Source organism: Nelumbo nucifera, chromosome 1 (assembly GCF_055504915.1).
Source record: "Nelumbo nucifera cultivar China Antique chromosome 1, China Antique-T2T, whole genome shotgun sequence".
Taxonomy (NCBI): Eukaryota; Viridiplantae; Streptophyta; class Magnoliopsida; order Proteales; family Nelumbonaceae; genus Nelumbo; species Nelumbo nucifera.
The window spans coordinates 75,579,025-75,602,146 of record NC_142649.1 but is presented as its reverse complement, the minus strand read 5'-3'; positions in this window follow the sequence as shown (position 1 = coordinate 75,602,146).

Below are 23,122 nucleotides of genomic sequence, written 5' to 3'. Positions count from 1 at the left end.
GGTAGATGTTTTCCTTCATTCTTTGTCTTAATTAAGTTTCCTATATTTGTTTTCTTCATTTTACAGAAAAAACAACCCAAGCCCCAAACCTTGCTTAGCCCAAAAAAAGAAAAAGAAAATCTAAGTGAATCCATCTGTTAATCACAAAATGAAAAAAAAAGGTGGCCTACTCTGTTCTGCTTCACATATGTTCCTTGAGTACATCTGACATTGTACTTCCATGCCGGGGAGCAATAGTGGAAGAACCATCTGAGGATTACTTGGTTTCTGCGTTTCTTCTTCTGGTGACCCGTATGTAGGCAAAAATCGCAGCGAAGATGGCGGTGGCAAGCCCTCCAATTATGACGCCTCCACCTGCGGCTGAGCCCCCCGACGAATGATGATTCCCCATTCGTCTGATCCCCGGCGATTCCGCGGTTTCAGTCATGTCTAGCTCATCCTTTGATGATATTGCTGTAACACTCGACGATGGAGGATCTGAAGAACCGGCACCCTTCTGGGAGCCCTCTATAGCAGCCTTTGGAGCGTTGGGTGACACAGGCTCGTGGTCGTAAGCCATTGCCATGACCATCAAGACCTCAGCCATTATCAAACAAATTTTAAGCAATCGAGCCATTGCAGATACTCTTCTGTTATCAGAGAGAGAGAGAGAGAGAGAGAGAGAGAGATGGTTAGCTTGACTGTTTATTATCAGAACAGACTGTTTTTCCTCGAACTCTTTGAACTCCAGGAGTAGGCTTCAGAGAAAAGCAAGCGCGATTATTTATAGGGAGAGCCGGAGAGGCTTGGCTTGAATGGTTTCGCAAGGTCCTATTCTTGGAAATGAAATCCCTTTTCAAAAAAAAAGGGGGTCCGTTTGGTGGGGTTGGGGACTCATTTTGTACTTATCTATTGAGGGGAGTCATTTGCCGGGGAAGGATTATTTTGGGGCAGGGGAGGATCTTTCTCTTTTGGTTTTGTGCTTTTTGGTTGTGAATGGGTACAAGAAAAGAAATTGGCCACCTAATAGATTTAAAAGGGCAAATTCTCTATTAGTACCCTGGGTCTAGTTTCATTATGGTCCTCAAACTTTAAAATATGAAAATTCAGTACTCAGACTTCTAAAATGTATCAATCTAATGCCTGTCGTTAATCGATTTGATCCGTTAAGTGGTATTTGAAAAAATACAAACAACATTCAGGTGTCATCTAATTTTTTTTTATCAATCATCCAAACGTTGGTAAAAAATGAATAGTCCAAAATCCTTGTCCCTTCTATTCAAAAAAGTTGGGATTACATCTCAGTAGACATTTTGGTACCCCAACTTTCTTGAATACAAGAGGCATAGATCTGGGATTGTTCTAGGGGTGTTCATGGGTCGGGTTGGGTTGGTTTGAGTCATTTTCTTCAACCGACCCAACCTAGTCAGTTTACTTATTGACTAAACTAAAACCGAACAACCCTGAAGTAAAACTGACCCAAACATGAAGGGTCGGTTTATTGGTTTAGTTGGTTTTTATATATTTTTTAAACTAAAATATCTATTTCTAAATATCTACTTATATTTAAGTTTATTTCTTTTTAGTTTTTATTCAAAATCAAAATATATATTTAAATTGCTTAGTTTTTTATGCAAAACTGATTTTTTTCTCAATATATATTTAAATTTATACAAAACTGAATTAAATATTATACCATTATACTATATTTGTATTGGTTTTATGTTTTTAGTTTTTATTATAAATAACCAATTTTTTTCAAAGTTCAAACAAACACAAATAAAATATATCAACCTTCAACATATAGGGTAGGGACTAATTAATAATTACTTAAACAGTTAAATAAATAGGATCGGTTCGGTTCGGTTTGGTATGGAAACCGAAACCGAACCTAGTTGTTGGTTTATTTTCTCATACAAACTAAAACCGACCGGTGGGTTTAAAAAACCAACCAACTCGGGTTGGGTTGAGCCGGTTTGGTCGGTTTGACATTTAATGTGAACACCCCTAGATTGTTTATTTTTTGTCAATATTTAAACAATTGATAAAAAGAATTAGATGACACTCAAAAGATATTTATGTCTTTAAATGCCACTTAATGGCTGATTATCGAAATATACTAGATTAACACATTTTAAAAATTTGGATATTAAATTATTACGTTTTAAAGTTTATAAACCAAAATGGCATTAGACCCAAAGAACATATTACTAATCTAGAATTTTCCCTTTACAAAATGGGCGTGCTTGTGTTTTTCCTACTTCCTACTTTCCCTAGTTTCACTTTTTATTCCAAGTGAAGTGCATCAGGAATAATGGCAATATTTCTTCCTCCTCCAACATCCAACCCCAAAGCAACCCTTTTTTTATAAATGCAAGGTGCCCCCTTTACTGTATACGTAAGGTGTAGGTGCATCATCTTATTGGGTCTGGGTAGCCCATCTTCTTAGATGTTCCCCGACTTGGCCCACCCCACGCGGAGGTTGCTCTCGTAATAAAGAAGACAACAATATTGGCCGTCCTGATCACCGGTCTTGAAAACGAAATCACGCGGTTGACGATTGACCTCTACTGTTTACAGGTAAGGCTCAGTTTGGAAAGAATACAAATATAAATATATAAAGTGCAAAATCTTGTATTTTATATTATTTTGTATATATTTATATTATATATATTTGTATTTATATTTCTTCCAAATTAAGCTTAACTGGGGACGGGGGTGTGGGAAAAATTTGTCCATTTAAATTTTCAGTAATTCAATATCTGCAGTGGTGGGATTAAGGAAAATGGTTTGTTTAGTTGAAACTTGGAAGTGCCATCCTTCATATTTATTCATTAATTATGATTGATTTTGAATACTCAAGAGTGCATTTGTAAGCAAACACAACTTCTTATTTACCAGCAAACAAAAAAGAGGGGGTGGGGGTGGGGTCAAACCTGTCGGAATTATTCTAAGTTATGGGCCTGATGACTTTGGACGGCGCTTCCCACATTCTGAAAATAACTTATTTTTTTCTTTGCTTTTCTTCTCACTAGTTACCATCAGTCTTTTTTTCTTTCTTCCTTTCCCTTTCCCTTTCCCTTTCCCTTTCCCTTTTCCACTTCTTTCTCTTTAATGTTATGTACTCCAGCCAAACCAAATCTTCCTTTCAAACTACTACGCATTTGCTTGATCACCCCTACAGTGCATCTCAGATACATGCATGCATAATTAATTAATTAATGCTTCTGGTTGGTCCATCAAGTGCACCCGAACTCAACCATTAGCCCTGCCCCTCACAATTCACAATTCAAAGCTTGGCTCTGGTCCGTTGCAGCTTGTCTCAAAGCCTCGCCCGGATCAAAAACTGCCAACTGCTGAAATGTATATATATAGTTAGGCCATCTGTTGGAATGTTGTTTCTCACTCCAGCTAATAGAGCATCAATAGGATGAGTCCACAGCTTTCACATTTGGTTGAACTGCTATCCCAACTACCACACTTTTAAATTATAATAGCACTCCATTGTTTGTGGCTTTGTGCGCTTGCCACTTGGCATGTGCATGGCGTGCATTTCCGGTTACGGAAATATTTTCAATATATTGTTAATTTTGCTACTATTTGTTGAAGTACGTAGCTAAGAAGAATCCCCTGTGAGATCCCTCCTTGAACTTGGGAGAAATGGTCCGGTCCCAGCAATTCATATTGACTAATTGAAAAAGGTCAGTATCAATATTCATCGTTCACTGAACCCGCATTTATCTGCTCCACGTACAACATAAATCATAAATGCTTGGTTGGGATCTTTAGGAAAGAAAAGAGTGTGCTTGTGTATGAAGCAACATTCCATTTTTGAATGAGATAGAGTTGAAACTGGAGAGCTTTTGCTCCACTTCAGAGCCAGCTAGCTATTAGCCATAGATTAATCAACCTAACCGGAGGTGGTTTCTCCACTATTTCAGTAAGTCCTCCCTAAGATAGTTCTCCCGGAATGACTAATTAATATTTCAGCAGATTGATTTTAATTTATTCATTTCGACCTTGGAGAAATTTTCTATTAATTAAGTCTCTAATTAATAGAAAAGGAACGAACCAGAGTCTTATATTAAACATATATAGATCAATCCATAATCGTCATATAGCTCAAAAATTCTGGTAATTACATAGATCAACCTTACTGTTGGGTTGCATTGCGTCATATTCTTTGGTCCTTATATATAATCTACATTTGTGGGGCTTTGACGTCCCATAATAATTCCCGTGACCCAGCCCATCAGGACACACCAAACCTTAGCTTTCCCACAGTTTGCCTGGATGTGGTCTTGCATTTTTTTTTTATTGCTTTGCGAAAAAAAAAAAAAAAAAAAACTCTTCTCGATGTGTAGATTATTGCAATGGAAATAAAATAACAGAAAGAACAAAAGGGGGCGATGTAATTCAAATCCCAATTCTAATATGATGTTCTCTATGTGCAGATAGATATAAATAAATAGACCACGTCATATGGAACTGGAAGTTGACAACCATTGGACTTGAGTCTTCTAAACTTATTGCGGGAGAGTCCCATCTTCCGTGATGGTTAGCCCACACAAATTTCTTCTGAGTAGTCAGGTGTAGTAGACATATTATAAATTGGAATGTAACCAAGGGAACATCAGATGGGAGCTAGGTACGTACACGTATCAACCTACCTCTGTATTTTATTTATTTATTTTTGAAATCGAGGGAAGGTCGTGCATTGTGGAGGTATCAATAGCTATCAAGCAATATTTCTTAACCATCGCATCAACGGCTCAACCCCAAGAGTTCTTTTAGGTTCTTAGTAACATTAAAATTAAAAATTAAGGGTTTTTCTTTTCATTTTCTTCACTGGGCCGGGAATAAATGTACATAAGTGATAAAGATGTGGGGTACTCTCGAGAGCCATGTTGATTAGGCTTGTTAAAATGAATAGTGTGAAGGCAAATGCTAAGAGAAATATGTATAGACAGCAACCGTGATGGGGGCCTGAAACTGATTTTGGTGAGACAGTAGATGCATGGTAACGTGAATTGCCATTTGGCGACTGTGGGCTCATTGATTTGTGCCTGATTTCGTTGGTCTCTTCAGGTTGCGAACGATTGAGGACTGAGGAGGATGGTTGGCATGTTGATGGCAGCGATCATGAATATACTAGATCATATAGGAGACATATGACTGACTGACTGACTCTAGATATAGGAAGATAGGAAACATGTTCATGGCCCTCCCGGCCGTATGGAACACCATCAATTGAAAGCATTCAAATTTCATAGTATAGACCATATCCTATGGTCCTTATATATATTGTTAGGCCATGCACCAATTGTTTCAGTGTTTTGCAATATTTAACCGAGATCTGTTTGGCCATATAGAATGTGCATCAATTCATCTCTGTAAGTAGAACATGAATTCATGGCATGGGATTCAAATGCAACAAACGAATTCATCACTCATCAGATGGAGATCCTCCTCGAAGCCCTCTTTCACTCGGGTCATGCAATAATCAACCCAGAATGTGGTCCAGTAGTCCAGGGAGTAAAGATCATGCATGCCAATTGCTTAAGATATGTGATAGATTGAAAGAAGGAGTCCGATCATTTGGTCCCAGTATCAAACAGATACAAGGGGCCGGGTTGCAACAAGTGATGTGGTGTTGGTTAGGATGTCAAACAGTGGAGGCCTCTCGCCCGCCCCTCCCCAAACGGGGGGAATGTGGAAACGCAACTGATGGACTGTGGACACGTTGAGGGCCGCTGTAATGGGGTCAGTATGCATCACACCAACTGAGCAAGTGAGCATGCATGCGAGAGCGAGATGTTGCTTGCCACAGATGGAGTGCCTTGTATCCGTTGCAGCTTCGCTTTCAGAATTCAGACCATATTTGTTGATATGTGGCCCAAGTGTAATTCATGTGTATCGTCAAGAGGAAGAACCAGGCCAAACATTTTTAGACCATTCATCAACTGGTGACGATCAAATCGAGGCACCTTGTTGGAGTGTTGCGGCTGCAGATGGGGTCTAATGGCAAAAGTTTACATGTGTGGCTTGAATTATTTGCGTTGTGAATCGCTTTTTTTTCTCAAAACCGTTAATTTTGGTCAGTAAACCGCTGAATCGGCCGATTAATCATTCAAACCATTCAAATGGTTTTAATCGTTTCCCTTTTTTTTTAATTTTTTTAATTTTTTGTCAGAACAAACTGGCCGTTCGGATTGAACGGTTCGAACCAGTAACCGGACCCTTGACTGGTTCAATTACCGGTTCGTTTTTAAAAACCATTGTCTGATGGGTCCAATTTGAACAAGGAAGCGACCTCTGTCGGATATTAGACATGTCTTTGCAGTGTGGGAGCAAGCATTTAATGAAGCCCAATTCATGTGGGAGAGTGGGCCTAATAACATTGTCTCAAGGGTTATGGCTCATGATCAATGAAGATATGCTCGCCATGTATGTCTACATATGTTGATCCACGGAAGATGGGTCTGCGATTAATGCCATGGTTATTTGAGTGTGACATCCGTCTGATCCGTCACCCTCCAGTGGGGCAAAGACAGTTGATGAATCGATTTTTGGTGGAGTATCGATTTTTTTGGCTAAGTACCTCGTCAGTGACGTCTATTCCCAAGTGGCATGTGATAGAGGCTGAAGTGGAGCTCGCTAGTGGTGAGCTGTCTAGTGGCGAGCTACCTAGTGGCGAACTGCCTGGTGGTGAGCTACTTGGTGGCGAACTGCCTGGTGGTGAGCTACCTTGATGAGCTGCTTGGTGGTGAGCTACCTGGTGGTGAACTACCTTGTGCCGAGCTGGATTGATGAGCTTCGTTGCTTTTTAGAGACCTGCAAGGAACCAAATGTCAGAGGACCCGGGGTGGATAACCCGGCGAGGTCGCTCCGATGCTTAAGTCAGTACTCTCATAGTAGACTGCAAGCTAAAAATCACAAAGTATGAGAGCTAGAATTTGCTTGCTTGCTTGCTTGCAAAGTCAGTACTCTTTATATAGGCATTGTTTGGTGTAGGCTTCACGCACCATATCCGAGATTTCTGCGAGGTCGTCTAAGTGGTTCGAGATTCCTGGAGGTAACCGCCATGGACGTTGACCACCCTCCGGATCGTTCGGCACATGGGCCAACTTTCAAAGATTTTGGGAGAGTTAGGATATACATGCCGAATTTGTCGGTGAGCACGTCCCACAGGTCGCCAGGTTGGCGCCTGTGCCAGGCCGCCAAGTCGCGCTTGGGCCAGGCCGCCAGGTCGTGCTTGTGCCAGGCTGCCAGCTCATGCCTGTGCCAGGCTACCAGCTCGTGCCAGGGCCAGGTCGTGCTTGTGCCAGGCTGCCAGCTCGCACCAAGGCTAGGTCGCGCCAGGGCCAGACTGCCAGGCCGCGCCCGGGCCGCTAGGTGGAACACCATCAACTTGGCTAAATCAAGTTGTTTCCAAAGCGATTCCGGGTGTCACCTATTTGTTCTTAGGTGCCATGTGTCACAATATCATTGGAGGGCCAAATCCACCCTCATCAACAGTCAACGAAGATTGCCGTCAATGTTAGTCAAGTTGTCAAAGATAATCCCCTACCACTACCAAACGGTGAGGGTCAGTGTGGTTTCTCTGTGTCTGTGGTGGTGCTTGCAATGGGGTCGGCTTGCAGCACCACTGCAGCATATGTAAGATATGTCTATGCCAAATATATCATGTCTAGCCATGTTTAGGGATACATCATACATGACCCAAATGTTTCTTAACTTCTTCTGTATTTCAGTTGAAGCTTATGGTATGGTATCAATCTAGCTAGTCGGCAAAGGATACACGAGGGACAACTTACTAATGGGTTCGGACATTGTTAATATCCTCCACAATTGGAGAGGAGAGAAATTACCCTCTCCATTGATTGAAGCCATGGGTGATTAAGGGATTATTCGGTATTGTGGTATTTATGTCATATAGTGTGTTTGAAAACTACTCGGTCCGACCGTGGTGTGGTTGAAACCACACTCTATATCTATGTTGTGGATGGGTGTGGATGTATTTTCAGTAAATTTTCAAATAAAATATCTTAGGATCCGTTTGGTTTACAATCAAATCAAAATCAGAATTGGAATCAAAATTTTTTGGAATCGGAATCGAAATGATTCATTATCATAATCTGTTTGATTCAAACAGGAATGAAAATGAAGTCAGTAAGAATGGGATTTCATTCTCAAAGGAGGGGCAGGGAATGACCATTTCTTCAAATGAAGGAATGCCATTTCAGTAGAAATGGGAATGAGATTTTAATTCCACCAAACCAGACAGTTTGAATCGAAATAACTCATTTCGATTTCATTCCAATTCCAGACCCCTATTCCCATGAACCATACGGCACCTTAACCATTCATTACAGTACAGTATAATAATCATTTAATCCATTGTATCATGGATTGATTCACAAGATTTAATAATGGAAGAGAAATCGCGATATGGCCCAATTCGGTCAACGTTAGAGAATAGGGCTACACCTTGGAACAAACAGCTTTGTGACTGTTACATGAATCAAAACCAAGAGCCCCCTTGTATTATGGGGTCAGTGATAAAGACCCCTATACCTTTTTTGCGATAAAGACCCCTTAAATTTTTACATTGGGACAAATACCCCTTCGGCTGTTAAGTCGGATGAAAGAAAACGCTAAATTATCAAAATACCCCATTAAACTTTCTCTATTTTCTTCTTTTCTTTTCTTTTTTTTTTTTTTTTTTTTTTGCCATTTTCTTTTCTCCAACCTTGAATTCCACCTACAATGCGTTGATCATCTCTGTAGCTCCAAGAAACTACCCATCTCTCTGTTCCTCTCCACCACTGCCAAGAACAACTCCATACAAGCAAAATCCTTGCTTCACCTTTCTTTGCAACTATTATTTTTCGAAGAACTACTCATTCTTGGACTCCCCAGTCTGTATTTGCAATACCCAGTTGAGAAAATCATAAATTTTCATTGTTAAAGCATCTACTACTAAATCTGAACCATCGAAAGTAGATGGTGGAGGTGAAGGTGGAGAAGCAGAAGAATAGTATAGGGAGTATGAGGTAGAACTCGAGCAGTCACATGGCTTGAAGTTTGCAAAAGGTTGCATGGGATGGTGGAACTGGGATGTTCCACTGTTGGGGACAAAATACTTTTTATTTGCTTGTGAATTGCATTTCCGACCAAAATCATCATGATTTTCCTTTTTTTTATTCTTTATAAAATTTGGACAGATTCCACAATTAGCTTGTTAGTTATAGTGAATTGTGTTGGTCCAAAGGAGTTTATTCAAATATGTTAATGGATTTGTTGGCTTTGCGAGTTTAGAATAGATAAGCTAGCAGAGCGGTTTATAAGTAGGTTTCCTCTGGCCTGTGGTAACATCCCACAAAACACACGTTTGATCACCAGAATTGGTTATTAGGCGAGTATCTTCATCTGGAACATACTGACATGAAGATACATAACCCTTATGCCCGCTTAACATCCATGATACGGGTAAATTCCCACCCTTGTCAACTGAAGAGTTCAGATTGAAGATAGAGCAGGCACTATCAACACCACCACATGCAACAGATTGACCATTTGGAGAAAAGGCACATGTCATGACCCATGCACATGGTAGCTTAATAGCATGAGTTTTCTGGAACTATCAGGAGTCCAGCCCAATGAATAAATTTGGAAGATTTCTTAGAAAAATTATTAATTCGATTTGAGACCAATTAGTAGATTAATGTTACTACAAAATACAAATATCTAAGAGAGCATTTTTGGCTGTGATCAATATTTTCTGATGTCCAGACAAAACAAGTAAAGCAAAGTAGTTGCAGCAGTTACAGAGCCTCTCCACCCCTGTTCACTATCGGCTGAAAACCAGCAACGATGGGTGAGGTGGCGATGACCAACTGAAACGGGCCCTGTAGCATTGGTTGAGCTGTTTTGGAGAAACGGCTGAAGTGCAATGGCTTTTGACTTTTCAAGGTGGGTTCTATATGGACATCCTCTTATCTATGGTGAAAAATCTAGAGAGCCCAAATCAAATAGGCGGTCTGCCATTTTCTGGACTGTCTACGGGCCATCTGTTTCAACAAAAAACCATGTTTTTGGCTTTCGAGAAGTCATTTTGGGCTCTCAAGGTCTCCTGTAATTTGGGGGCGATGGTGCCTCTTGTGATGAATATCTTGTGGTCTGTGTTAGCTTACCCAGAAATTAGTCTTACTATCAAATGGAGAGTCTACCCAGAAATTCTTGTTTCTAAACCTGTGTGTAGTTCAATTGTTACCATTGGGTGGAAATTTTTCAGACTGAAATATTATTGTTTGATTTCTGCAAGTTCTTTATGATGAGAATTTAGTTTTCCTTCTCATTGACATTGAAATAAACAAGGATTGAAAACAAAGTTTATGATGAGAATTTTTGAACAGCTTCATTCTTTGTGGGCACACTCGCCATTAGGTTGATTCTGTCTGCAAAGTTCGTTTAACCGTTTAACAACAGAATGATCACCACAAAAAATAATAATAATAATAATAATAGTAATAATAAATGCATAAATAATAAGAGAAATTACTTTTTTGGGACATGTTTCCAGAAAACATTTCCTACTCTTATATATGGACAAACACCCCCTTAATGTATCCTGTCAGTGAAAACCCTTGTCCCTTTGCCACTCTCCTTTATTGGTGATTTACTCTAGGTTGTAATCAAATGACTTTGTAGTCTAAAGTGGTTGTCAGTTGGCATCCCCTTTGATACAGGTTTGAACTTTGATCCCATAAAAATACAAGCTCTGGGCAATGTAAATGCTAGGTGTCCTACATGTACCTTGATCTCACTAACCTGCTAACAGGTAACTAGGTCTAATATATAGTAAAAACCGTATTTACTATTCTCCCAAATAAGTGCCCGTTTGGGAGGGATTTCTTATTGAACTGAAAAACCTGGAACATCATGAAATACTGTTTGTTAAAAATCCAAAAGGCCAGAATTAAACTCATAGAAGATACAAAATCCACTTTTCGGTGAAGCTATTCTCACATAACTTCTCCGAAGTGGCTCGATGAACACAGCTCAACCAATGCAGAAACCCTCCTAAATGGGGTCCAACTTACTTAGGTCTAGCATATACCAGTGAAAATGGCCTGAGAACTTAAAATAAACTTGCTAATACCCAACTATGCTTGACTTGATTAGATAATGCAAATTTATGCTTGAGCCTTACACGGATGTTTGGACTGGTTGGAGGTAGCCGGCCCATCAAACCTATCCAAATTAATTTGATTTGAAACAAAGCAACGTGAATTGTTTTAGATCTTTTTTTTTTTCTCAACCAAACTAACAAGCTCAGCTTTCCACATGTCTTCCAAAGTTTCAAGCTCAGGTTGGACTCAACTCATTTAATCTTTCTTTACAATGCACCTCCAAGCCCAAATCTTTTTTTTTTAACCAAAAAAAAACACCTGAAATATATTCAGTAGATGTGGGAGAATTACATAGTCTTTCTGCTGCCAGTAATAGTGATATTAAATTTACAGGCATTATACTCAAAAAAACAAATTAACTTCTTGGTTTTATCCTTGAGGTGCTTTTGTCTCCCAGTCAGAATCCATGTCCTGATTTATTATATTCACAATACCTACAGAGTCACAAAAAACTAGTATTGACTTGATATTAAGTTCTTTGGCCTTCTTCAGTCCCTCGATCAAGGCTCACCATTCAGCTTGGGCTAGACATGCAGAAAGAATTCTTCTCCCTTCTGTAAAATTAGTAAATAGATCCTCAGATAGTATTACAAAACCAATTGCAGCAGCACCTGTACAAGGCACAAAAGCTCCATCTGTGAATATTACAAACTCAGGAGAACAAGTTATATTTGTAATTCAAATGACTGGACCGGAATGTCTCTCCAGTGGAGTCAAGAGGAAGGATTCTGCTCTTTCTAGGAGTCGGATGGGATGTTCCACTAGCTTACCTTGTACCTTCTCATTTCTTGTATCCCAAATTAATCTGAAAAGTATGAGAAATTTTGCCAGAAACTGCTGACTGACATCCTTGGGTAAGAATGACAGTTTATTGGACACCCAATCAGAGACAAACGAAGCAAGATGTGAGTTCTTCACATCATCTGGGTTAATGTCAATCTGAACATGAAACCAAATGGGCTTTGGCATAATGACAAGAGAAAAATTAGTGTTGCCAGGATTTTATCTCCTGTTAACAAATACTGCAAAGCTGATCTTGTTGATGAAGAAATACTTTCTTATCCTTTGTCTTTATCCCATATTCCCATTCCACCAGGCCTTCCACATAAATATCTGGAACCTAAATGACACTTTGGCTTTCCAAATGTTCTCCCAGTGGCCAATAGGAGAGGAGGAGGATGGTAGGTGGGATGTAAAAAACTCATAACCCAATTTAATAGAGTACATAGAATTCTTAGATTTTTTTTCCACAATATTTTATCATCCCTCTAGGTTTGGCCTAGGGGAATTTAATTTGGACTATGTGATTTACAGCTTCTTCAGTAAACAGATTGTTTGGGAGTGGAATATTCCAATTTCTATTCGCCTCCAGAAGATCCTGGACCTTTCTAATATTTGTTTGGTTTTGTACATTATGATTTAATTGGGGAATTCCACTATGAGTGGATGGTATCCACCGATCTAGAATATGAGTTTTACTTCCATTTTTCACTTGCCAAAATAAGCATTGTTTTATTTTGTCCATTATCTTTACCACATTTTTCCACCAAAGAAGTCCAAGGCATTCTTTTTTTTTTTTTTTTTTTGTTAAACTTGGTGAGTTGGTGATACTTGTAATTCCTTCTTCCTCCAATTTGAATAGGCCCTCCTCGACTCTCTTTAAATTTTCTTCAGTTCTCCCAAACCTTTCCTTGTTCCATGTACTTCTTTACTTTTTTTTTTTTTAATTTGGATGTTGGATTCGGATAATGATTCTGATTTCTCCAAATACTCTATAATTTCCTTACATTCATTCTCCTTAATCCACATTGGTAAGAAATGAAATTGCTTTGGACCCAATTAAGTTAGGGGTGGGTGTCAAGAATTAGGAGGGCGTGGTCTGAAAATATAATTTTTTATGGCCCTAATAGCTGCCTCAAGGAATATAGTTCATGCCACCATGGGGTGGTTAGGCCACGATCTAGAACCTCTTGGGTATGATGAATACCTCTTTGACCATTTGACCACGTGAAAGAGGCCCCCTTCGATTATATTTCCCTTATGGTGTTTGGTTGCTGAGAAGGGATGGGATGAAAAAGGATGAGATGAGAAAGGAAAATTTTATTTTCTCAATTAGGGTGCCTATGTTTGTTTGCCGAGACCTATTATCCCATAGAATTTGCTTTATAGTGTTTGGTTGATGTGAAAATTTTGCAGGATGTTTGATTTTAGGAAAAATGATATCCAATCCCACAGCGCAGCCCTACCCTATTTATGACATGACATAACATAAAATTATTTGATTCTTGCCATGTGGCATGCTAACATGGATATACTAAAAACATGTGTGTTTAAAATACGGCATATCCGTACTATTTTAAAGTTGGCAAAGGTAACTCCCACGATCATTTCAAAACAAGCAAATACTTGTGACATCATTTAAGTAAATATAAAACTGTCATAACCACCAAACTGACTATCAAAACAAAAATTACTATTGATTGTGAATGGGGTTCTTTCAACGCCTTCACCTCCATATTAGTATCCTCTACGTAGGTCCTACAGATGTTACTAATTATAGGTTGTTTGGGTGGTGGATGCATATTATGCTGGTATCGCTGCAATTGAGAAACAACCTCTTCATAAGTGCTATATGAACAAAAAATTGCTCCATTAAATTTGTGTACTTGGGCATTGCATTCTGCCCATGTGAAATAAATTCCTGGTTGGCGCCCTTTGAACACAGCATAATATTTTGCCATTTTAGACCTATAACCACATAAGCATATGATGCGGCATGATCCGGGCACTCCTACCTGGTTGTTGACTGGCTCCTTGTGGGCAACGGATGGCACCTGAGAAGACAAAGAAGAAGGATTCCCGGGGATTTGCCGAGCGGGAATACTCCGAAGCTTAAGTTAGAACGCTGGAGAGGAAGAAAAGAGTGTAAAAGGCTAAGAGTGTAGGTCGCGCTAGATCACTGTGCTCGTGAGGTTAGCTCGTGAGCAAGTAAGATAATTCAAGTTCAGATGAAAATTCCAAAATTAGTGAATGTGTCTCTCCCCTTCGCCTAAAAGGCTTTTATAGGGGCGTTCTTGTCAAATCGTGCTTAACCGCCACTGGGCTCCTGTCGTAGCCGTTACCTGCCAGGTCTGCATAGGTGATCGTCATAGTGTACTATCTGCTTGGCTGAGTGACACATCCCAAAAGGGCAGGCACACCTCCATCCGTCGAGAGACGTGGGTGCAGACTGTCGAAAGGACAAGGACTGCGCCGCCAGTCGAGAGACATAGCATAGTCTGACCAGTACGGTCTTGTCAGAGCATCACTCAGTCGCAAGCTACTTCATAGCGAGCTATCCTTGCCGCGAGCTACTTTGTAGCAACCTCTTAGGGGTACTTCGAGGTGACCCTCATCAGGGTTGGTTTTTGGGGCAGTTCTTCTGCCCAGGTGCTGGAGCGAGCTAGTTTCCCTAGCTCGCGAGCTGAAATAGTCTTGGAGTATTCCCTTCTCAGTAGCTCGGGGGACCTAGAGCCTGCATTGTAGCGAGCTCCCCCTATAGCGAGCTATGACGTAGCGAGCTGCTCTACAGGCTCGTTACTTAGTTGTGGTCAGGCCATGATGTTGAGCTGTTGCTCGTGTTGAGTCAGGTCCACGTGTCATTGTCTCAGTAGGTCGGGTCAAATCATCCTCCATCAATTGCCCCCACTCCTCGGGCTACGAGTGATGCCTTAGTGTGAAGAGTTCATGAGGTGTAACGGGTTGATTTGACCGAAATTCAAACTTGATTGACTGCTCATATTAAATGCGTGCATGGAAATCAGGGGATTTCTGACTTTTCGAATACCAAAAACGCGTTGAAGCGGCTCTTAACTCTGGATGTCGTGCAGCCGCCATTACCTCAATCATGGGAGACGTGCAGCCAGTCACATTTTGGTTTCAGAAAACGTGCGGTCAGCTTGACTGCGAACCGTCAGATCTGCCTCAATCTGGGCCGTTGATTCGGAGGTATAGTGACTAAAAATAGGAGGGCCCCCTAGGCCTCATTTCCTTTCATGCTATCTTATTGTCTTTGGATTCTGAGATCATGCATCCATCTAGTCTACTCGAGCTCTTCCGTTCACTTCGTTTCGTCTTTTCCGGTGAGTCTTAATCACTGTCAATCATGTCTGGGTATCCGTGCCATACTTATTACCGGGACGGTAACCAGGACGACGACGCTCCCTCGAGCTCGGGGGGAACTTGGGAGTAGGTTCTGGAGGCTCGGGAGACCTCCGGTGATGTGGCCCCTACTTCTCGGGGGAGGGAGCCTGACACCTTCGGTACTTCCTCTATGACGGCGGAGAGACTCAGGTCTCTAATCCGCTATTTTCACCTTCCTAGGGGCCTCGTCTACAATCTCCCCACTGATAACTTCCCTTGGGAGCATGGTCCCAATGATATAGTTATTTTCCATGAACAGCTCGAGGCTGGCCTGCGTCTTCCCCTACACCCCCTAATAGTGGAGGTGCTAAACCACTTTAATGTTACCATCAATCAGCTTCATCCCAACGCTATCTGGAACATGGTTGGGACCATTTCTTTGTGTTATGAGTACTGCCTCCCCTTGAACATTGAAATTTTCGCTTCTATTCTCTGTATAAAAAATGCCGCTCCTGGAGTTCCTCCGGAAAGGCGTTTTTACTACCTCTCTCCCCGCCACGACTATAAGCTCTTGTACGAGCTACCAAACAAGATTCCCACCTAGAAGCAGGATTATTTTGTGGTCCGTAACCCCGAGGGGTGGCCCTTCCCAACTTCTTGGAGGGGCACCATCCAGGACCCCGGGGCCGAGCTGGATCCTGAAATTCGGAAAACGATGCTGTCTTGGGCATCGGTAGGCTTCCTCTTTTCGGACTACTTGACCGAGGAGAAGCTCACGCAGGCTGGCTTGAGCCCGGGTAGGTTGCCTTTTTAGGTCGCGTAGTGCCTTGTAACAATATTGTGTATACATACATTTTGTTTCTTACCGAACTAATATCTTGTGGTTTTTTTTTTGGCAGTCATCATGTCTAGTGTTGACGCGCGCCACCTCCTCTCAAGCAACTAGAAGCGCAAAGTGAAGAGATCGCGTCCTGACTGGACTCCCACCTCTAGGGGTACTGAGTTCGGGTCTGCGAAGACAGACTTCACTTCTCCACCGCCTGAAGTTCTGTTGCCTCCATCTGAAGGAGGTGCTGGCGGAGTTGGCCTCGAGGAGGGCGAGCTCCCGCAGCAAGGGGTGATACCTCCTGGTCCTTCTCACCCGTTTCCCTACCCGCGGCTCCCAGTGGGGAACTGGGAGGGTGTTAATGATTATGTAGTGGCCAGGCGGAAGAGCCGAAGGGCAATCTCACCGCGCTCGCCGCCTCTCACTGTATGGTGGTAAGTGGTTCTTCCCCTCTCCTCATTTTTTGCTTCCTTTTGCTGCCTTCTGACCTTAGTCTCTTGTTGGTAGGTGAAATCTGCCATCCACGCCATGGTCCTCTAGACGAACATCCACTCCGGCGATGCTCGCAATCAAAGGGTCATCGTTCAAAAGCTCCAGGGGGAGCTCGACCGAACCCGGGGCGAGCTCCTTCACACTCGCAAGGGGAGCGAGTCCCAGGAGCAGCTCGTCCGGGACCAGGAGGCACAGATCGTCAGGCTTTTCTAGGAGAGCGCGCGCTACAGGGAGGAGTCATCGAGGGTGGCCGTAGAGAGGGAGCTCCTTCGCCAATAGGTTCGGGACTTGGAGTCCACAGTTCTGGACCGAACTCGGAACATCGACACCATGGTGGAGGCCGAGCGGGAGAGGGCGGTCTAGGACTTCAAGGACTCCCAAGAGTATCACGACCTCCAAGTGGAGTATGGCTCGAGCTCATACTACTCTGGATTCAAGCTCTGTCGCTGGTTGGTCCGAAAGAAATTCTCTGGGCTTAACCTTGACGGCATCACAATGAAGAGCCTGGCTCTCGAGACGGCGGACCAAGCGGAGGACGAGGATGAGGTGGAGGAGGTGGACCCCTGAGGCTGGCGGCTCTACTTTTCTGTTCTTCGGATTGCTGATGGCTCCCGGGTGCCAGAACCCAGTCTTGAAAAGATCTTCTTGGGCGGTTGTGCCCTTTTATATCTCTTATTGAACTTTCTCGAGCTGTTTAGCTCAGTTTTTTTTTTTTTTAGCATGGCAATGAAATTTCTTTTTTCTTCAAAGTATGGCGTGCTCCCTTTATTTTTTGCCAAAGCGATCTCATCGCCCGAGCTATTAGAACTGCATACCCAAAGTAGGATTTTTCGGTAATTGTTATCCCTGGCTACCCTTAACATTTAAGGCATCTCTATGGTATACCACGAAGTGATTATCATGTATGCTCGAACTATACATTTGTTGGTTATTCCTCAGTTCAACCAACGTACTGAGACGAGCTATGCTTCATAAGGTTTAAACCCAAGCTGCTTACGCCTCTGATATTTCATACTTTGCCTTCGCCACTGAAGTGGCTAAGTCTTTCTTGATGTCGAGGTCTTTGTTAGCTTGGTGTTTTAGCCCTTAGGCTTAGGTGGTGACTTATAGTCTGCCCTTGAAGTTTGCCCATGCCATGGAGGCGACTAGGTCTTATAGCGCCGAGATCATGTTAGCTCGGCATTTTAGCCCTTAGGATCTGGGAGTGACTCATGGTCTACTCGGTAGTTACAGGTAATATTACCTTAAGTTGACAATATTCCATGCTGATAGCTATAAATATATAACTCTAGCAAGTGCACTAAGTATAATAATATCCATGGGGATTTAACAAAATAAGTGTTAGAATCACAGTCTTCCCTAATTATTTGGACAGTTGAAATTTAGATTTGAGAAACAAGAACTACTCAAAATAAAGACTGGAACAAAGAAAATAAAAACAAAGATGATCACTAACCGAATATGCAATGATGAAATCGCTAGGACTTTTGGTCCACCTAACCAATGTAATGAATATTGATGGGTCCAATTATCCAAGACTAATTGTTATTCCCATAAGCTGAGATTTTCACAAATTTATTTAATATTCTCTCTCGAGATATACTAAACCTACATCCATCAGGTAACCCTTCGATCTCTCGAGTAGAGCTCTCAAAATGGAAGTGCATTAAGTCCAAGAAAACCATTAAATTCAGATGAATCATGTATATATATCTCTATATACCATTCAATTCACACTATGAATTATTCTGTCAATTATGTGAATTCCTTTCTCAATTCATTCACATAACCCAAATCAATCAAGAAGATAAAAATATATTCATTAACATGGTTAGGCTTTCCACAACCCTAGCAAGAAACAAATCAGTTCATAATGGGAGAATTAAAACAAAAAAATGGGAAGAAATAACTCTTGAATTCGCCCATGGTGCTGAGATCTCCTCTTCTTGAAGTTTCTTGAATTATTGAACCTTTCTTGAACCCTTCTTGACTGATTGCTCCTTGCTTCTTGATTCAGATCAGAAGTTGAATGATTGAATAACTCAGTGATCCAGTGATCAAGGGATACCTAAAGCTGGTCTACCCCCTCCTTTATATAGATTAAAGAGGAGGGGGTGGTCTCCTAATTTCTCTTGAAGTTGATTTTTATAGGAAATAGAAAGTCCTAGCCTAATTCTAATCCTATCTCTTTATCTCTTGAACTTAATCCTTTTATCACTCTAAGATTACATCAAGAATTTAAATCTAGAAAGATTCTTCTTAGTTTCTTGTTCTTGGATTCGTAATAGACCTCCTCTGCGAATTGGGCTTCAGCCAGGCTTTTCTGCGAGTTGGGCTTCAGCTGCGGATTGGGCCTTCCTATGAATTTTCCCCGACTTCGGGCCCGGATTTTACTTTGATGCTGGCCGAATCAGCGAAAGCCCAAAATACGAAAGTTGTGGTTTTTTCTCTTATCTTTCCAGTGGATCTTGAATCATCCCATTCGAAGTTCGGAGACGAGAGTTAAGCCCAGATCACTGAACGATGTCGAAACTGTGAAAAATCATCCGATTTGTCTTTCTTTGCTCTTGATGCCTTCTTTCATGCCCTGGACAGAAATATGAGTCCAATTAGGTGCTAATTCAGTATAAAAGACAGAGTAATTGGGGATAAAAATATGATAAATTCTCCTCTCATCACATGCCCGAGGTACTTGTCTCCCTTCTAGGGTTTCGAGCTTGTATGTTCCTTCCCCGAGCACCCGTTTCACTCGATAGGGTCCTTCCCAATTCGGTTCGAGCTTGCCAGTGCCAGGCTCAGGTACCATAACTTTACGAAGGACCAGGTCTTCGATGTGAAGGTTCCTCTTCTTGACCCTGGTGTTATAGTATCGAGCTACTCTTTGCCAGTAGGCTGCGGTCCCGACATATGTGAGGTCCCTTACTTCGTCGAGTAGGTCGAGGTTGGTACGTAGCTCGTCTTCATTTGCCTTGTCGTCGTATGCTTCCAGTCGTAGCAAGGGAACATCGATCTCAGTTGGGATGACTGCCTTGGTGTCATAGGTGAGGTTGAAGGGAGTCTCTCCTGTGGCAGTCTTCTCTGTGGTTCGGTAAGCCCATAGAACACTAGGTAGCTCATCCGCCCATAGTCTTTTAGCTCGGTCTAACCGTTCCTTCAGTCCGTGGAGTAAAGCTCTGTTCGTGACTTCTGCTTGACTGTTTGCTTGAGGATGTACGACCGAAGTGAAGTTCTATCGAATCCCCATGTCTTGACACCAATTTTGGAATTTGATGTCCTCAAACTGCTTACCGTTATTAGAAATCAACATCCGAGGTAACCCGAAGTGGCATACTATGTCCTCCAAAAGAAGTTCTGAACGTTTCGAGCTGTGATTGTTACAAGGGGTTCGACTTCTACCCACTTGGTGAAATAATCCATTACGACCACTAGAAACTTCCTCTGGCCTATTGCTGGTGGAAACGGTCCAAGTATATCAATGCCCCATTGCGCAAAAGACCACAGGCTAGTGAGATACTTGAGATTGGCAGCAGGCTGATGGTGGATGTTGGCATGTCTCTGAAACTTGTCACACTTTCTTACGAGCTCAATGGCGTCTGCTTTCATTGTTGGCCAGTAGTATCCCTATTGTAGTGCTTTTTGGGCGAGGGCCCTGCCCCCCAAGTGTCCGCCGCACAGGCCCTCATGAGTGTCGCGGAGCATGAGCTCGGCTTCGGAAGGTTGCAAGCAACGCAGGTAGGGGAGCGTGTAGGATCTTCGGTATAGCCGTTCGTCTATCATAACGTATTTAGCTGCCTGACGCTCTACCCTTCTGGTGGCATTGCGATTTGTAGGGAGGGTCCCATGTAGTAGGAAGCTCGCAAGCGGGTCAATCCAGTTTGGCTCTGCTTGAACAACAAGAGCGACCTCCACTGCCCCCCCGAGAATGCTAGGCCGAGGCAGGTTCTCTATGTACACGGTTCTCATGGTGTTATCACTGTTGCTAGCTAACCGGGACAGAGCGTCGGCCTCAGCGTTTTCAGACCTTGGGACTTGCCTGATGAAGTGTGACTGGAAGTTGGGCAGAGCCTCTCTTACTTTGGCCAAGTAGGCAATCATAGTCGATTCGCGAGCTTCGTATTCTCCTGTAACCTGATTGACCACGAGCTGGGAATCGCTACAGATGATAATGTGCTTGGCTTTCATTTCTTTGGCTAGAGCTAGTCCAGCTATCAACGCTTCGTACTCTGCTTCATTGTTGGATACCGCGAACTCAAAGTGTAGTGCGTACTTCAGTTTCGTGCCACTTGGGCCGTGCAGAACTATTCTGGCTTCGTTGCCCTGCTGGTTTGAGGAGCCATCTACGTGAAGGATCCAGGGCTCCTCATCCCAGTTTGCTCTTGGCCTAACCAGGAGAGATGCCGCACTGGCTACTACCTCACGGTGCTCAGACTCAACTGGCCTGGGAGCTCTGGGCTTGCCCGAGCTGGGGGCCTCGTACTCAACCGGCCTAGGGACTTCGGAGCTAAAAGTGCACTCCGCAACAAAATCTGCTAAGGCTTGGGCCTTAATAGCAGTTTGCGGGTTATATTGGAGGTCATACTCGTTGAGCTCAACGGCCCACTTCGTCAGTCAACCCGAGACCTCGGGCTTGAGTAAGACTTGCCTCAGAAGTTTGTTGGTGAGAACGATAACAGTGTGGGCTTGGAAGTATGGGCGGAGCTTTCGAGCTGCAATAACCAGTGCATAGGCCAGTTTTTCTATCTCCAGATATCTCATCTCCGCTCTGCAACACTTTACTTAGTAGATAGGTCGCTGGACCCGATCTACTTCCTTTATTAGTACCGAGATGATCACTTCGTCACTGACCAAGAGGTACAACTCTAAAACATTGCCCTCTTCAGGTCGGGTTAAGACCAGGATACTAGCGATGTACTTTTTGAGCTCGTCGAACGTGAGCTGAATATCTTGGGTCCATTCAAACCATTTGCTTTTAATGGATTTAAAGAAAGGTAGGCAGCGATCTACCGACTTGGACAGGAAGCGGCTCAGGGTGGCTATTCGGCCATTCAGCCTCTGAACCTCCTTCATTTTTTCGGGGTGGTCTCATATCTAAGATGGCCTTTATTTTGTTCGGGTTGGCCTCAATGCCGCGCCAGTTCACAATATACCCCAGAAATTTACCCGATGTGACTCCAAAGACACACTTATTCGGGTTCAACTTCATTTTGAATCTACGCAGGATTTCAAAAACTAAATTCAAGTCTTGTACTAAATCACATGAGAACTGGGTTTTGATGACCATGTCGTCTACATAACATTCTACTTTCTGGCCAATCAATGGCTCAAACAGTTTGTTTACAAGTCTTTAAAAGGTCGCCCCGACATTTTTTAGCCCAAAGGGCATGACCTTGTAGCAGTACAGGCCGAGCTCGGTTATGAAGGCAGTTTTCTCTTCATCAGTAGGGTCCATCCTGATCTGATTGTAGCCCGAGTAGGCAACTAGAAAGATCAGCAACTCATGCCCCAAGGTCGCGTCCACCAGACGGTCGATCCTGGGAAGTGGGAAGCAATGCTTTGGGCAAACTCGATTCAGGTCAGTGTAGTCGACGCACATGTGCCATTTACCGTTAGCATTTTTCACCAGAATGGGGTTGGCCACCCAGCTCGGGTAATGGACTTCCTGGATAAATTCGGCCACAAGGAGCTTCCCGACTTCCTCGTCGACTGCCCTCCATCACTCTGGGGCTAGGTTGCGTTTCTTCTGTCTAACGGGCCTAACTACAGGATCAGTATTAAGTTTCTGAGTTATGATGCTAGGGGTCTATGCCAGGCATTTCTACTGCAGACCATGCAAAAGCATCTAAATTTTCAAGTAAAAAGCATACCAGTTTAGATCGCAGGGGCTCCTTAATGGAAGCACCGATCTGAAGAGTTTGGGCTGGGTCTTCCGCCGAGGTCGGGATGGAGACGGTCTCTTCTATGGAAGCAGCTCGCTTCTCATTTTGCTCCGTAGGTCGCTTCAACTCGAGGTCATCGGCCACCTTGGTCTTTCCCCGAGGCCGGGATGGAGACGATCTCTTCTATGGGTGCAGCTCACTCCTCGCTTTGCTCCGTAGGTCGCTCCAACTCGAGGTCATCGGCCACCTTGGTCTTTCCCTTAAGGGCGGCGACGTAGCATTTGCGAGACTCAAGCTGGTCACCTCGCGCTACCCCGATGCCGAAGTCCGTGGGGAACTTCATGGCCAAGTAGTAGGTGGACACCACAACCCGTAAGGCGTGGGTAATCGACCAACCTACTATGGCATTATATGGGGAGGGGGTTGCAACCACCAAGAAGTCATGGTTGAGCCTTACTATGCTAGGCCAGGTGCCGACTTCCACAGGTACTGTTACCCTTCCCATCGGCCGAACTTCCTCTTCGTTGAAGCCTACCAGGGGAGTGTTCACGGGTTTTAGGTCGCACTCTTGAAGCTGGAGTTGGTTGAAGGCCGCTTTGAAGAGGATGTCTGTTGAACTGCCCGAATCGACA